The sequence below is a fragment of the Pristiophorus japonicus genome, chromosome 11 (genome assembly GCF_044704955.1).
Source record: "Pristiophorus japonicus isolate sPriJap1 chromosome 11, sPriJap1.hap1, whole genome shotgun sequence".
Classification (NCBI taxonomy): domain Eukaryota; kingdom Metazoa; phylum Chordata; class Chondrichthyes; family Pristiophoridae; genus Pristiophorus; species Pristiophorus japonicus.
The window spans coordinates 58,723,902-58,737,739 of NC_091987.1; positions in this window are offsets into that span (position 1 = coordinate 58,723,902).

Sequence of the window (13,838 nt, forward strand, 5' to 3'; positions counted from 1 at the left end):
AAATTATATATTTTGGTTTTGAAATCTCCTTTATATCTATTTGTAAATATTATTATACAATGTTTTTGTTTTTACAGTGCTACAAAACTAATTAGTACTTAAATGACTGCATTTTAATACTTCACCTGATGACTGTTGTCCAGAGAAAGTGAGGGCAAATATGTTAACAAATTATAAATTACTCCAAGTGGCAGTAACTGTGACACCATGCATGAAACAACAAACTATGCATAAAAATATATTAATACATTTTGACACCAAGCTATGTTTTCTGATGTGAAATCAACAGTGTTTAGATGATTTCTGCAAGGGCTGAATCCAAGTTACCTACTAGTTTCATTATTATAAAAAGCTAACATGAAATATGTAATAAGCCACAGGAGAGAATTGAGCACTGAGCTACCCACAAAATGGACGAACACCTTGCATTGCAGGAATAGGGTTACAGCGGAAAAGTTAGTGTGCTAGTGCAGGAGGAGGAATGACAGATCATGAGCAAGTTCCCCGCCAAGTTACACATCATTCTGACATGGAGGTATATCGCTGTTCCTTCATCATTGCTGGGTCAATATCATGGAACTCCCTCCTTAACAGCACTGTGGGAGTACCTTCACCACACGAACTGCAGCAGTTCACGAAGGCGGCTCACCGCCACCTTTTCAAAGGTAATTGGGGTTGGGCAATAAATGCTGGCCTTGCCAGCGACACCCCTATCCTATGAATGAATTAAAGAATATACACTGGGAAGAGGGTTTACAGACTCCAGCCTAGAATTTCCCAATTGCCATTAATTAATATTGGCATCAACTAATTTAAAATGAATGGGTTAATTTTGTCAAAAAAAAATGTCACACAGAAAATCTATCACCTGCATTTCCTCCTTAAAATACCCAAAAACTCTGCAGTATTCAGATGGGGGAGCAAGACCCATTGCGCTGGATCGCTTCCCATTATTGCAGCCATCTAATTTTCTGCTGTCGTTAGCAGCCAGCGCCAGCAACAGCTGCTTAAAATCATCATGTCACACATCCCATTTTCCATCATTAATGCCAGACATACACCATGCCCATATAAAACAGGCATCCAGCACTACAGTAAAGCCCAAAGGAATTCCTGAGGACTAAAGTTGGTACTTTGAAAAGTTTTGTAAAATCCTTATTTTGAACAGTTCTTAAGAACTTTTTGGCTTTTCTCCACTGATGACTGTTTTGTCACCTACCTATGTGCTTTCAACCGTTGGCCTCCCAATTTTTGTACCCCAGCTGTAATTCAGACCCATTGGGAATACGCCAGCATGCCCCTGAGGAGTACATAACATTAGTGAATCAACAGTGCACTGATGTTTCAAACAAGTCATTTGCTACACCAAGCTATTTCATCACCTTCCCCATGGATAACTGGTGTCAGCATAACAGGCACTGCAGTTTTACTGAGAGGCAGGACAAAGAGTCATAGGTAGCATCCATATGGCCATACGTGCGATCTTGATCAATCTCATCACTTATGTCAACAGGAAAGGATTCCATTTCTCAATGGCCAGTGTGTTTGTCAATGACACCAAATCAAATCATGCAAATGAATGCTTGATTTAATAACAGCGGCCATTTTGCCTTCATCTTAAGGCACTCCAGTGTCACTGATCCAGAAACCAAAGTGTCTGGGTGGATCTCTCTGCAGCCATGCTGATAACACCCATGTGCTTTCCCAGAATGTCAGCAGAGCACCACTGTAACAAAGTCCATTCTTACACCAGAGTCATCATAGAGCAAACTATTAGAATGCTGAAGCTACGGTTCAGATATTAAGATTGACCTCTGGGTGCTTTGTGATATAGCCCAGCTAGTATCTGAAGCTTTGTAGTGGTGTGCCGCATGTTGCACAACTTTACCTTACAAAAAAGCCTCCTCGTGGAAGCCATGGAGGGGCAGCAGCATGAAGACAATGCAAAGGACAACTCATTGCCGACATCAAGAGACATTTGTGCTAATCTGATAGGGGAGACCTCCTCTTGCCCACTACTTCCATTGTGTTAAGTGCCATGTGTCCATCGTCCCCACTTCCAACCCTGCCTTCACCTATAGACTCTCTCTTTGCAGATCGAATCATGTGACTTGCCTTCATACTACCTCAAAGCCACTTCCAAATCTAGTCAGATACAATGTCTGCACAAACATCAACTTTAGTGCAAGTATCATTTTATTCAAACCCCATATGTGTGCGCCTAGTGACGCCTCTGTGGTTCTCCTTGGTCCAAGTGCATGATGTGACCTCTGAAGCCTTTCTTCATGCTTCTTCCAGATGCTACCTGAGTGACAGCAGCATGTGAGGTGGCTAGCTATTCATTCTTCTAAGAGACCCTTGGGACTTGAGTCTTATGGCAGCTAAATCTTGAGATTGACTAGCTGCAGTTTGTAGCTCTTGTGCTAATGCAAAGGTAGCCTGGCATGACCTTTCTGGCATGTGTAGGCATCCAAGAGGTTGGCAGATGGCAAATATGACTGCCATCCTCTTCTTTCTTGTCCCCCAGCTGATTCTGCTCTTTTTTTTTCTTCTTGGCTGCTCGTCCTTGTCCTTGTCCTCCTGCCATTAATGCAGCCCTACTAGACCACCCATCACTGTTATAAGACTGTTTTGAAAGCAACCAAAAACAATGCAGCACAAGCAAAACCTTCTCAAAAGTTGGAAAGCAGTTGCAGAAGTGAAAAATAGGCCAAAAATGTTCAAATGTTAACCAGCAGCCTAAAAGGACAAACCAGCAACTAACCTGTATGTAGTGGATGGGCACATAAACAGCATTGCTGAAGGGTCCTTGCTGCCTGTTAGTGCTGCGGGTTGCTGAGTGCGTTTATCATGTGGTAACTCAGGTGCTGGGGCAGGCGCATTTTATAAAAGGACTCTACAGGAAGGGTATGACCCTTATTTAAACATTTTAATTAGTACTGAATGGACTCCTAGAGGAGCCCGATACAAATCGATGGGCGCGCACTTCTAACCTGGGACGGTTACATGTGGCCCACCATTTTGGATGCTTAGACACCCATTTTATTTCTGTAAAATGGGCGCGGCCCCAATGGATTTCTCGGCCAAGTCCTTTCCTTTACACACGAGTTTCCAGTCCCACTACTATTGTGCTGCCTACAACTGCCCAAATCTGTGAATTATAATACCTTGGGAATTTGATTGCTATTACCATTTTATCATTCTGGTGGGATTAGCATAATTTCTTAACCAGTTAGAATTGATTTGCACGAGGTGATTGATTAAACATTGATTCAATCGGTGTCAGCAAATTCCCCGACTTTAATAGCCAAAATAGTTACTCAACTAGGAGTATATCCTTACATCACAAAATTCTCAAAATAATGCAACTTTTAAAGGATAAAGGGAACCTTCAGTACAATATAAATTTCCAACACTTTGGGGCCGAAATTGCCCCTTCCCTTAAGGCCTCTTAACACCAGAAAGCGACAACCACGCTGCGGAGTGCAATGGCCGCCGACCTTTCGTGCAATGGCCGCCGACCTTTCGTGTAATGGCCGCCATTATCAAAATTTGCTCCCATGATATACCGGCAGTGCCCCACTCCATACCTCTCCGCCGCTGCCGATCCGTGTTAAGTGCGTCATCACAGTGCGCACCGCCGATCTATCCCCCTAACGGCAAAGTTCTGCCGCGTAAATCTTCGGCCCGCCCAGCAATGCCAAAACAAGCTTTTTAGCGGTGGTCCAGTGATGCTGAGGCCCTCTGCAATAGCAGCTTGGCTCTCCTTAAAGGGGAGGACCTACTGACACTGCCGTCATGTTTTTATTTTGTAGGTTAACTGCCATGTCGGCCCGACAATTATCCCCCCCGGGTTCGGCCGGGCCATCAACAGGCAACCTGGCACTCCCTCTTGGGTGCCAGGCTGCTGGCCCGGTTGAAACCCTCCCTGGTGGCCCAATGGACCGCAGTTTAAAGATCGCGCAGGCTCTCCCCTTTAAGTGAAGAGGAGAGCCATGGTGACGTGGCGCTCCCCCCACCTTCCGCCTCTCCAGTGTTGCCACTGCCACATAACCGCTCCCATTAAAAGCGACTTCCAGATCCGAGTTTAAAAAAACCCAAAGAGCGGAATACACTCAAGAGGCAACCTCAACCAACGCGGTGGTAAAAACACTTAAAACAGGTTGCGTGCACCCTGTTTGGGGGGGGGGGGAAGCAATTTATATCTTACGTTAGTCTTTTTCTTAAATTCAGAATTCATGCACTTGTGCTTTTGAAATCAGTAGACCTGTAAATAGATTAGTGTAATCAAGTTGCTTATTTGCTTCATTTTTCCAATTTATTTTCTCTTTGTTAAAATATTATTTAAAGGCAGTATGTTAACCCAGGATTTCTGGCTTTAAAAAAAAACTGACTGTGACATTCCTACTCACAGAACAATCAGTCATGTTAAAGATTGGCCAGCAGGTTGCAGCTCCTCTGCAATATCTTACCAATAATAGTCATTTTTCAGATTGTGAACCTACACATTGCCAGCAGGCTGTTCAATCAAGGGGTAAGTATCACAGCCAGGCTTGTCCACACGCCAAGGTCACCTGACAGTAATCACAAATGGGAGAGGTGAGCCATGGAGGGATTTAAACATGAGGATGAAAATTTGTAATTTGAGGCGTTGGAGGACCAGGAGCCAATGTAGGTAAGCAAGGACAGGGTTGATGCGTGAATAGGAATTGTTTCAGGATAGGATACAAGCAGGGACAGAGTTTCCCTGCCCCAGCCTGCTCCAGCACACTCATAGTTCCACTTATGACTCCTCTTTGCCAGCCTTGCGACATTGAGCTACACAGCCAGCTCTTTACATTATAAATGCCAACAATGCTTTAAAAAATAATCAATAAATACAGTATAAGCACTATAACTGCTTATAGTTTTGCAGCTCTGTGCCTGAGATGGTGAGGCAGCAGTGGTATGAGGGACGAGGCCATGGAGGGATTTAAATACAAGGATGAGAATTTTAGGATTGAGGTGTTGGTGGACTGGAATCCAACGTTGGTCAGCGAGCACAGGAGTAATGAGTCAATGGGACTTTGTGTGAGTTAGGACACGGATAGCAGAGTTTTGGATGAGCTCAAGTTTAGAGAGGGTGCAAGGTGGGAGTCAGGCCTGGAATAGTCGAGTCGAGAGGTAACAAAGGTGTAGATTAGAGTTTCAACTGCAGCCAAGCTGAGGTTAAGGAAAAAACTCATTTAAACAGTGACCAATTCCAACTTCCTTGGCTCCTGATTCTATAGTTAAAAACAAAACTCCAATGCACAACAACAGATGAGCTCAGGCAGGGGCAGAGATGGGCAATAGTATGGAGGTGGAAGTAGTAATTCTTTGTGATGGATAGAATTGAGTGTTGGTAGCTCAGTTTGTGGTCAAAGAGATTGGTTGTGCCTGAGATAGTAGGCAAGGAGGGGGATGGAATCCGTGATGAGGGAATACAGTATGTGCTGGGAGCCAAAGATGATGACTTCAGTTTTCCCAATGTTGAACTGGAGGAAATTGTGGCTCATCCAACTAAAACACACACATTACATTATCACCTGAATATAAAAGGGATCGTTCATCATCATCATCATAGGCAGTCCCTCAAAATCGAGGAAGACCTGCTTCCACTCCTGAAGTGAGTTCGTTAGTGGCTGAACAGTCCAATACGAGAGCCACAGACTCTATCACAGGTGGGACAGATAGTCATCGAGAGAAGGGGTGGGTGGGCTCGTTATTTAGATGAACACAACCAATAATAGCACAATTCATTGTCAATCTGTTCCACCTTAACAATGGGCTAATTTAGTGACTGTAAATTAATACACTTGTATGTATTTACCATATAACAAACACCAGGGGGCAATATGGCACTTTTCCGTTGAAAACGCGACATGGAATAAACATACAGGAGTCGAAATTGCGTATCACCCCGTTTGGGAGTGGTAACCTGGGTGAGGCAGGACATCCTGCATCTGCCGCACAAGTCCCACCCCGCCCGAGGAAGTAGAGCACAATGTCGGGCGCTGGCGTAAGCACAGGACCCTCCCCTTGCATTAAAGGGGAGGGCACGCTGCAAGCTCTGCAGTGGGGCGAGGAGCCTCCACTAGGCCACCGGGTATGCGGGGTGCCATGGCCGCAGCCTGGCACAGAAGTGGAGTGCTGGGCCGCACCATTGCAGCACGGACCCCGCAAGAAAAATAACGGAAGGCCAAACCGAGTCGGCCGAGAGGACAAAATGGCGCAGCACACCTCCCTTTAAATTTCGCCCCATGAGTGAGTGGAGTGGGGCCCGGTTCGCGACCTGCAAGGCTGCTGTTGACATCTCCTGTGGCGACCTCATGGGGCGCTGCCCAATTTCTGCTGTGGGGCGAAAACAGGGCGCTGCGCACGGCGATGTTATCATCGGCAGAGGTGCAGTGGCCCAGGGCGCTACTGGCGGGAGCTGGACACCACTGGTTTTGCGCCACCGCTAACTCCCGCGCAATTTCACGGGAGCTGGTAGCCCACCCCCCCCCCCCCACCGGCGAGAAATCGTTTGCGCCCTGTTCGCGGGAGTTGCAGACCATGCGAATTTCTCCCCCATCCATTTTCACGAAACAATACTCATAGACGACCCCATGTCTATGCTGTTCTCAAGTTAAAAGGCCCAGTATAATGAAAGGATTCAGTCCACAAATGCTGCCCTTTGCTTTATCCACCAACAATATTTTCTCTCTACGGGAAAGTGGTTTCCACTCTGTACCTTCCCCAATTGTATGATGAAGATTAGGGAAATAAGTAGAACTATAATCTCTGAGTCATAAGGTTACAAGTTCAAGCCTCAACTCAGGATTTGAGCATGTAAACTAAATTGACACTCCACAATGATACTGAAGGAGTGCTGTGTTGTTGGGGTTGTTGTTCTGATGATTTTTAAAAATTCATTCATGGGATGTGAGCATCGCTGGCAAGGCCAGCATTTATTGCCCATCCTTAATAGCCCTTGAGAAGGTGGAGGTGAGCCGCCTTCTTGAAAAATGAGAGGCCATCTGGCTGTTCCAGTAGTTCAAGTGGATGTTAAATGACTGAACAGTCCAATACGGGAATTACAGTCTCTGTCATAGGTGGGACAGACAGTCGTTGAAGGAAAGGGTGGGTGGGACTGGTTTGCCATACGCTCCTTCCGCTGCTTGTGCTTGTTTTCTGCATGCTCTCGGCGATGAGACTCGAGGTGCTCAGCGCGCTCCCAGATGCACTTCCTCCACTTAGGGTGGTCGTTGTCCAGGGACTCCCAGGTGTCGGTGGGGATGTTGCATTTTTATCCAGGAGGCTTTGAGGGTGTCCTTGAAACGTTTCCTCTGCCCCCCCTGGGGCTCGCTTGCTGTGTAGGAGGTCCGAGTTGAGCGCTTGCTTTGGGAGTCTTGTGTCAGACATGCGAACAATGTGGCCCGCCCAATGGAGTTGGTCGAGTGTGGTCAGTGCTTCGATGCTGGGGATGTTGGCCTGGTCGAGGATGGTAACACTGGTGCGCCTGTCCTCCCAGGGGATTGGCAGGATCTTGCGGAGATATTGTTGGTGGTATTTCTCCAGTAATTTGAGGTGTCTACTGTATGTGGTCCACGTCTCTTAGCCATACAGGAGGGTGGATATCACAGCCCTGTAGACCATGAGTTTGGTGCCAGATTTGAGGGCCTGATCTTCGAACACTCTCTTCCTCAGGCGGCTGAAGACTGCGCTGGCGCACTGGAGGTGGTGTTGAACCTCGTCGTCGATGTCTGCCCTTGCTGATAATAGGCTCCAGAGGTATGGAAAGTGGTCCACGTTGGATATAATGCAATCATACCAACTAACAACAAGCAAGGATGCCACTTGGCATTGCCACCCCAATCCATCATAATCTCCCTCTAAAGATCTAACCCATCTATTCCTTGTACTCATTCACTCAACCTTCTCTTCTTTTCCTCCTTGCAGGAAAAGAGAGCACACTATAAGAGGGAGAAAGAGAGAACTGGAGGTGGTCCTCCATCATTTGCTACCCTCACAACAGCAGAGGAGTGGCCGAGCAGCTGGAGATGGGAGCCGGAGACAGGGAGATATCTCAGCCTGGTGACAGAATTATATATCATACAGCTACATGGCATACATCATATGGGGACTGATGACATCAGCCACTGAATGGTCATCATGTGCATAATGGCATCTGTGCCCATTCTTCATATGGCATATCTAACTCATCTCTTTACTCTCCCACAGGTCCATCAAGATACTCACACCCCCACTCTCCAGAGGAAGAGGAAGATGACTCCTCAGTGGAGCCTCCAGCCTCTGAGGGCGCAGTGTCACCAGACATAAATGCACCCAGCAGTAGCATAGACACACCCACCTCAGTGGGACCCACACGAGATAGAGTAGTGTTGTCATCTAGTCTCTCACAAGTCACAAGTGAGCAAGTGCAGATAATGGAGACTCCTCATGGGAGGGTAGAGGACTCTGCTCAGCTGCATGCAGACGCTGAGCCTCGGGGGCCATCCAGAAAGAGGACGATCTTGGAAGTGCAGGAAGAAGTGCAGGGGGCTCTGACAGGTTTTGCGACTGCAATGTCTGCAAATGTTCAGAGAATGGAGGAGTCCATCTCCAACATGAACACCACTGTGTCGCAGGTGATGGCGACTGTAGGCTCTTCTATAGATAGGATGGCCACCTGCATGGAGCAGCTAATGCACCACTCACAGGAGCATATGGTCTCTATGGAGAACAGATGGCAGAGGCTCATAGACCTCCTTTCTAGGAAGGATGTCAGCGTAGACATGGGTCCTCATGGCCCCACTGATGTGTAGCAAGGTGCTCTCCAGCTCCTTGCTAACAGGGAAGTGCTGGTGGCCCATGAGAGGAAGAGAGAGGACATGGAAGTGTGGACTGGCAAAGGAAGGGAGTCATGGCAGCTGCCAGGGAATGTGGCACACACATGCATGATGATCTTCCTATGTTTGCAGACCAGCTGCACATTGAGGGAGTGGAATCCCTTGCAGTTCACAAAGACTCCTGGGTGATAATGGGATGCTCTGATGGCCACGTGTGTGCAGTTGATGATGCCCTACACTCGTGGGAAGCCAGCCAGAGTGGCAAAGTCGAGCGCCCGCTCAGTACCACTGGCTTCATCAGTGGCAACGTTGATATAATTGTCTGACTTGTCAAACAGGGCATCGGTGATGTCATAAATTTCTGATGCAGATCCCTGGAAGAAGCCTGAAGCGAAGAAGTTGAGGGTGATGGTGACTTTGACAGCCACTGGCAAGGCATGTCCACCCGATCCTCTGAGCTGCAGGTCTTGCTCTAGCAATGTGCAAATGTCTGCGACGACCTGGCACAATGGCCTGGGCTTCCTTTGGCACTGCTGCTCATCATGTTGAGGAAGCTCATCCTCTGCCTGTATACCCTGTGTTGGGGATATCCGCCTACCTCTCAAATTTCCCTGGCTGCCCATGGGATTCATGCAGCTCGGGAACCACGCCTGTCAGGCTGAGGTGGGAGTAGAGTTGGCCAGTGCTGATGCAGCCCTGCGCTGATGCCCTCTGTCCTGTGGAGCATCAGGGCGTTCAGGAGAAGGTTGGTGGTGTTGTTGTTGGTGTTGCTGGTGTTGAGGCTCATCATGGTCTGATTCTGAGGACCAAGGTGAGACAGTATAAATGGCACCCATGCTGATGGAATAGATGGCAGGTCAAGTAAAGATGAGAGAAGCAATCTGTCAATGGTATGATAGGTTCTACCAATGAGGTGAGACTGGATGGTGACTTTTCTGGAAACACTTGCAGCCAGTAGAAAGCTAAATGTGTGCTGGGAATGCAGTCAGCAACAGCTTCTGCTTGAGAAAAATGATCATTTGTCAGGTGGGAGCTTTTATTGTACATTTCATGCTGTCATCTAATCAGCTGGAGCACTGGTCACTCACCTCCCGCCTCAGCCTGACAGACGTGGTTCCCGAGCTGCGTGAATCCCGTGGGCAGCCAGGGAAATTTGAGAGGTAGGCTAAAAAAGGGCGCTTAAGAGTCTGACAACAAGGTGATAATGATTTGAATTAGGTCACCCACCTCTGCTGTTCAGGTCACTGCCGCACTGGCAAATGCGCCCGAGGGAAAGACGCGTGGGGATGGGATGACGAAGGATTCCTGACCTGTTCCAACTTATTTCAAATTTCCCACCTGACCCGCCTCCGATCGTGCCTGCACTGACCCCAGAAAATTCCGGCCTAGGTTTTTGTGGGAATTTGCTGTGGGCAAAATGGCTGCCACGGTTGCCTCGATATCAACAGTGAATACTCCAAGAAGAGCATGTGAAGTGTTTTGAGATGATTCTGAAAGATGTGATAAGGCACTATATAAATGCAAGTCTTTTTTTAATTTGCCGTCTTTAATCCTTGACCTTTCCATCTTCACACATCCACAATTCCCAAAATCAAAAGTTTCTGATCTTGACTGATTCCTCCCTGACCTGCGAAAGGGTGTGCAGTATTCGAGATTTTAAAAAGGGATGGTAAACAGTTAAAATTGCAATGAAGTTAATGAACAAATATAATATGACCTTAATTATCCATGCTTTCATTATCCACATACTGTGCCTGATTATCTGTGAAAATGTTTAAAGTTGTCAGGAATTAGGTCAGAAAACCAGCAAAAGTGAAGATCAGTGTGATTCAGGGCTGGGTCCGGGGTCCAAGAAGCATTACATCTGGGTCAGGAAAGGACTAGGCATTGGTCTCAGTTGAAACACCAAAGGGAATTGAGTTAGGGGACTACTGGGAATCAGCATTTGTTTAAAAAAATCATTGATGAGAAAAAATATTCATATTAAAACACTATATCAGATTTGAAAGAGCGTGACTGTATGCAATAAAATTGTATGCACTGACAAAACCATAAAGCACAAGTAAAATACTGGATAAAAGTAATCTAAATATTGAATGTAAAACCTTGATTAGATGCTAATTTCTATTAATTGCTGGGGGGGTGTCCCCTACATCATGATGGGTAATCAAGATTCCACTATAGATTAAAATGTGCTTCTCTGAAAATAAATCTATAGTTGCTCCCCGTCTCCATTCATTTATGTGAAGTCTGTTCTGTTAATTGAGAACTTCAATGAAGGCATTCATACAAAATATAAAAAAGCACTTACCACTTTGGCCATTTTTGATTGCTTTTTGACCAAATTTAAAATTATGTTCTTCTTAAACTTTGCACTATCTGTAAGACACCATCCACAATCTCAAGGATCAAAATCTTGATTGACAACATGTACTCAAATGACATAGCCCACATTCATTTGTAGCCATCTGAAATATAAATAATTTAGTGTGTCCAATATGATTGGGTACATTTGTTTCCATTTTAAGCATAGATCTTAAGTCTTTGCTTAATAGGCCCAGAATTTGCAGTGAATTTCAGCTCTCCCAACCTTAGTTTGATTCTGGCATCAAGTCAAGCAAATCTCCAGCGTCCAGCAACAGTGATGTCATTAAGCAGGCTAAGCAGCCAATCACATTGAAGTATTCTCACAGATGGCGAACAAGGAAGTAAAATGCACAAATTGTAATTTACTTTTTAGAAATTTTATAGAGAGTGAAATAAAGATTGGGACATAGGGCCCAAGTTTCCACATGATTCGCGCCTGATTTTTAGGAGCAACTGGTGGAGAACGGACTATTTTAGAAATCGCAATTCTCCAGTTGTTGAGGCCAATTCACTAAATATATTCAAAAAGGAGTTAGATGAGGTCCTTACTGCTAGGGGGATCAAGGGGTATGGCGAGAAAGCAGGAATGGGGTACTGAAGTTGTATGTTCAGCCATGAACTCATTGAATGGCGGTGCAGGCTAGAAGGGCCGAATGGCCTACTCCTGCACCTATTTTCTATGTTTCTATGTTTCTATGTTTCCACATTTTTTTTTCTGCAGTTCTAGTCAGGTAGAACAGTTTTAGTTTAGAACAGAATTTTTTCTTCAAAAGGGGGCGTGTCCGGCCACTGACGCCTGATTTGAAAGTTTCCACAGTGAAAATGTACTCCAAACCAAAGTAGAATGGAGCCAGTGAAGATTTTTGTAGAACTGAAAAAACCTGTTCTACACATTAAAAAATCAGGCGCAGGTTACAAATTAGGCGTCCAGAACGAGGTGGGGGGGGGGGGGTGGAAGGGAACTCATTAAATTCGACAATAAATCCTTATTTATACTTCTACAAATATTATACAAATAAATCCAACCTGAATAAACATTTATAAGCCAAGAAAAGATTAAATAAACCATCTTCCTACCTGTGTGAAAGTGCTTCAGCCAGGGAGAATTCTGCAGCCGTTCGTGCCGCTGAGCAGGAGGGGGAGAGAGAGAGAGAGAGAGGGGGGGAGGGAGAGAGAGAGAGAGAGAGGGGGGAGGGAGAGAGAGAGAGAGAGAGAGAGGGGGGGAGGGAGGGAGAGAGAGAGAGAGAGAGGGGGGAAGGATGGGAGAGAGAGAGGGGGGGGGAGGGAGGGAGAGAGAGAGGGGAGGGAGGGAGAGAGAGAGGGGAGCGAGAGAGAGAGGGGAGGGAGAGAGAGAGAAAGGGGAGGGAGGGAGGGAGAGAGAGAGGGGAGGGAGAGAGAGAGAGAGGGGAGGGAGGGAGAGAGAGAGGGGAGGGAGGGAGGGAGGGAGAGAGAGAGAGAGAGAGAGGGGGGGAGGGAGAGAAGGGGGGAGAGAGGGGGGGAGGGGGGGAGAGAGGGGGGAGGGGGGGAGGGAGAGAGGGGGGAGGGGGGAGGGGGGGAGAGAGAGAGAGAGAGGGAGGGAGGGGGAGGGGGGCATCGGGTCGGGGAACAGGAGCGCGGGTCGGGTCAGTCGGGGGGGGAGCGGGGGTCGGGGCTCGGGTCGGGGCGGGGGGAGCGGGTGTCGGGTCTGGGCGGGGGGGGTCTGGGCGGGGGGGGAGCGGGTGTCGGGTCTCAGGTCGGGGCGGGAGCGGGTGTCGGGTCTCTGGGGGGGGGAGCGGATGTCGGGTCGGGGCGGGGGGGGGGGTAGCGGGTGTCGGGTCGGAGCGGATGTCGGGTCGGGTCTGGTGGGGGGGGGGGTGAGCGAGTGTCGGGTCTGGTCAGGCGGGGAGCAGGAGCTGGCTGTGGGAGGAGCCCCAGTGAGGCCATTGGGTCAGGGCTAGGGGCTGCGTGCTTCGGGCCCCTCCCACACAGTTCGGCGCCTGGAGCTACTGCACTTGCGTGCCGACTGTAGCGCGCATGTGCAGAGGTCCCGGCACTGTTTTCAGCGCCGGGACCTGGCTCCGCCCCCCCACAGCTCGTGCTGGCTGCGCCGAGGGCCAGAGGACCTGTAAGTAGGTGCAGAATACCGAGGATTTTTTTAGGCGCCGTTTTAGGCGTGAAAAACGGGCGCCCAGCTCGGAGGGGCGCCCGTTTTTTTTCTTGTGGGAACTTGGGCCCAAAGGCACAGGATTAAGGTAGAAGCTGAAACATCATAAACAAACTTTAAAAAATATATATATATTATGTTAAAAGCCATGTAATTCTTATCATATTAATGGAAAGATTTGACATTCCATAAATATAAAATTAGTTTTCCAGGGCCAGAATGATTGTTCAGCATTCAATACGCTGTTAAAAACCCAGTTACACCTCTTTCAACAAGGCTTAACTGTTTCGGAGGGTTTAACTGTGATATTTCAGCGTAATAGGGAAAGTTTCATTAGGAACTGTGATTTAAATAGAGACCAGGGGATGTATGTGCACAAGTCGTTGAAGGTGGCAGGGCAAATTGAGAAAGCAATTAAAAAAGCTTACAGGATCCTGGGCTTCATGAATAGAGGTATAGAGTACAAAAGCGTGGAT